The following is a 4,848-nucleotide window of genomic DNA, read 5'->3' on the forward strand; positions in this document are numbered from 1 at the left end:
CCCAGCTCACAACACACTCGGTGCAAATGCACCCAGTGCAAATCACATCCAGTGCCCAACACACCCAGCACTACCACATCCAGTGCAAACACACCCAGTGCACGCATGAAAACTGACCCACACACAGTGCACAACACACCTAGTGCACAGTGCACAACACATCCAGTGCAAAACACACCAAGTGCACAACACACCCTAGTGCATAACACACCCAGTGCAAATGCATCCCAGTACACAATACAAGGGCACAACACACCCAGTGCAAACACACCCAGTGCACAACACACCCAATGCAAAAACACCCCAGTGCACAGTACACCCAGTGCAAACACACCCAGTGAACAACACAAGCGCACAACACACCCAGTGCAAACATATACCATGCACAACACAGGGAACAACACACCCAGTCTACAACACATCCCGTGCAAACACACCCAGTGCACAACACACCCAATGTAAAAACACCCCAGTGCACAGTACACCCAGTGCAAACACACCCAGTGAACAACACAAGCGCACAACACACCCAGTGCAAACATATACCGTACACAACACAAGGGAACAACACACCCAGTCTACAACACATCCCGTGCAAACACACCCAGTGCTCAACACACCCAGAGTAAACACACCCAGCGCACAACACACCCCAGTGCACAATACAACCAGTGCAAACACACCCAGTGCACAACACAAGTGCACAACGCACCCAGTGCAAACATACCCAGTGCAAACACACCCAGTGCACAATACACCCAGTGCAAACACACCCAGTGCACAACACAAGTGCACAACACACCCAGTGCAAACATACCCAGTGCACAACACAAGTGCACAACTCATCCAGTGCAAACACACCCCAGTGCACAGTACACCCAGTGCAAACACACCCAGTGCACAACACAAGTGCAAAAACACACCCAATGCACAACACATCCAGTGCAAACACACCCCAGTGCACAACACAAGTGCACTATACACCCAGTGCACAACACATCCAGTGTAAACACACCCAGTGCACAGCACAACCAGTGCAAACACACCCCAGTGCACAATACACCCAGTGCAAACTCACCCAGTGCACAACACACCCAGTGCACAACAGATCCAGTGCAAACAGCCAGTGCACAACACAAGAGCACAATACATCCAGTGCGCAACACACTCAGTTCACAACACATCCAGCGCAAACACACACAGCGCAAACACACCCAGTGAACAACACAAGTGCACAACACACCCAGTGCAAACACACCCAGTGCACAACATACCCAGTGCAAGCACATCCAGTGCACAACATACCCAGTGCAAACACAACAAGTGCAAAACACACCAAATGCAAGCACACCCAGTGCACAACACACCAGTGCAAACACACCCCAGTGCACAACATATCCAGTGCAAGCACACCCAGTGCAGAACACACCCAGTGCAAACACACCCTGTGCACAACACACCCAGTGCAAGCACACCCAGTGCACAACACACCCCAGTGCACAATACACCCATTGCAAACACACCCAGTGCACAAAACACCCAGTGCACAACACACCCAGTGCAAGCACACCCAGTGCACAAAATACCCAGTGCAAGCACACCCAGTGCACAACAGACCCAGTGCACAACACACCCAGTGCAAACACACCCAGTGCACAACACAAGTGCACAACACATCCAGTGCACAACACACCCAGTGCAAACACACCCAGTGCACAACACAAGTGCACAACACACCCAGTGCCAACACTCCCAGTGCACAACACACCCAGTGCACAACACACCCAGTGCAAACACACCCAGTGCACAACACACCCAGTGCACAACACACCCAGTGCAAACACACCCAGTGCACAACACAAGTGCACAACACATCCAGTGCAAACACACCCAGTGCACAGCACAAGTGCACAACACACCCAGTGCAAACACACCCGGTGCACAACACACCCAGTGCACAACACACCCAGTGCACACACACCCAGTGCACAACACACCCAGTGTAAGCACACCCAGTGCACAACACACCCAGTGCAAGCACACCCAGTACAAACACTCCCCAGTACACACACACCCCAGTACACAACATACCCAGTGCACAACACACCCAGTGCAAACACACCCAGTGCAAACACACCCAGCGCACAACACACCCAGTGCAAATACACCCAGTGCAAGCACACCCAGTGCACTACACACCCAGTGCACAACACACCAAGTGCAAACACACCTAGTGCACAACACACCCAGTGCAAACACACCCAATGTACAACACACCCAGTGCAAACATACCCAGTGCACAACACACCCAATGCAAACATACCCAGTGCAAGCACACCCAATGCACAACACACCCCAGTGCACAATACATCCAGTGCAAACACACCCAGTGCACAACACAAGTGCACAACACATCCAGTGCAAACACACCCAGTGCAAACACACCCCAGTGCACAACACACCCCACTGCACAACACACCCAGTGCAAGCACACCTAGTGCACAACACACCCAGTGCTAACACACCCAGTACACAACATACCCAGTGCACAACACACACAGTGCAAACACACCCCAGTGCACAATACACCCAGTGCAAACACACCCAGTGCACAACACACCCAGTGCACAACACACCCAGTGCAAACACATCCAATGTACAACATAAGTGCACAACACACCCAGTGCACAACACATCCAGTGCAAACCGACCCAGTGCACAACAAACCCAGTCCAAACACAGCCACGACAGTAATAACTATTCAAACAAAACTGCTAGAAATCTGTTACTGTCAGAACGAAAGACAAACAGTGAAAGTAAAGTATCCAACTATTCTGCAGTCTAGCTGCTTCATCTTTCTTTATAACACAGCATAGGATAGATTACTAACCCAGAAGCAGAATGTTACAGCACAGAAACAGCTCTGCACCGCTGTTTCTAACACAGGAGCTAGTCCTGCTATCTCGCTCAAACCCAGCACCCTTTAATATTCCTTTTTCACATGTCTATCTCATTCTCCATTAAAAGAGCTAACAAGACTTTACTTCATCAAGGTTTGTGCCAGGAAATTCCACCATCTAACCATCCTTGGAAAGACATGTTTCTTCTGCGGCAGCAAGTTCCAAAGTGACACAACCCTCGGAGAGAAAGGATTTCTCCTCATCTCTGTCCTAAAAGGGCGACCCCTAATTTTAAATCAGTGCCCCCTAGTTCTGGACTCACCCACAAGAGGAAACATCCTTTCCACATCCACCTTGTCAAGACCGTTCAGGATCTTATAAACTTCAATCAAGTCTCCCCTCACTCTTCTAAACTGCAGTGAAAACAAGCCCAGTCTGTCCAACCTTTCCTCATAAGACAACCCGCTCATTCCAGGTATCAATCTAGTAAACCTCCTCTGAACTGCCTCCAACGCATTTACATCCTCCCTTAAATAAGGAGACCAGAACCGCGCACAGTATTGGAGATGTGGTCTCACCAATGCCCTGTATAACTGAAGCATAACCTCCTTACTTTTATTTTCAATTCCTCTCGTAATAAAGGATAGCATTCCATTAGCCTTCTTTATGACTTGCTGTACCTGCATACTAACCGATTGAGACTCATGCACTAAAACACCTTGATCCCTCTGCACCTTGGAATTCTGCAGTCGTTCTCCGTTTAGGTAATACTCTGCTTTTTTATTCTTCCTGCCTTTTTTGGACAATTATTTTGAATTTATGACCTCTGGTTACTGACCAAAACTGTTTCTCCCTCGTTCCTCTATCGAAATCCCTCATAATTTCAAAACCTCTATTAGGTTCCTCATCGCTGGTATCATTTTGTTAAACCTCTCTTGCACCCTCTCCAAGATGCAAATATCCTACTGATGCGCGGTGCCCAGATTGTACACAATACTCCAGCTGGAGCCGATCCAGTGATTCGTAAAAGTTTAGCATAACTTCCGATGTTTTTGCTTTTAATTAGACTATTGACAAAGCCGAGTATCTCATACACTTTCTTAACTGCCTTCTCAACTTGCCCTGTCACCTTCAAGGATTTGAGACCATGCGCTCCCAGATCCCAAATCTAGCGATATCTAGCCCCATCCCAGTGCAAACTGTGTGGCTTGTACTGGTCCCAATGCCCCAGGAATCTGAAGCCCTCTCTTCTGCTACGCATTCACCTTTTTTTTCTTTCATGGGATATGAATGTCGCTGGCGAGGCCAGCATTTGTTGCCCACGCCCAATTGCCCTTGAACTGAGTGGCTTTCTGGGCCATTTCAGAGGGCAGTTAGGAGTTAGCCACATTGCTGTGGGTCTGGAGTCACATGTAGGCCAGACCCTAAAGGGAATTGGCGAACCTGATGGGTTTTGACGACAATCGATGATAGTTTCGGGGTACCATTACGGAGAGTAGCTTTCAACTCCGGATTTTTATTGATTAATTGAATCTAAATTCCACCGGCTGCCATCATGGGATTTGAACCCACTGCCAAAAGAAAAATCAACAAGTTTTGGAGGGGCACTCTCCGACATCGACCGTCGAACCTCTGAGAAGCCAAAGCATTGAATGTTTTCAAGAAGGAGTTGGACCTAGCTCTTGGGTCTAAAGGGATCAAAGGGTATGGGGCGAAAGCGGGAACAGGAGTTGGATGATCAGCCATGATCATAATGAATGGCGGAGCAGGCTCGAAGGGCCGAATGGCCTACTCCTGCCCCTATTTGCTATGTTTCTATCAGAATAAGTGCTGACTTATAAGTGCAAGCTTTAACACCACTGCCTCCAAAACAACTCAATCTCAATTCTAATGGTGTGATTGAAAGGCGGTACGGCTTTAAGAGACAGCAGCCCTGGGGATAAAATGA

Source organism: Heterodontus francisci, chromosome 47 (genome assembly GCF_036365525.1).
Source record: "Heterodontus francisci isolate sHetFra1 chromosome 47, sHetFra1.hap1, whole genome shotgun sequence".
NCBI lineage: Eukaryota > Metazoa > Chordata > Chondrichthyes > Heterodontiformes > Heterodontidae > Heterodontus > Heterodontus francisci.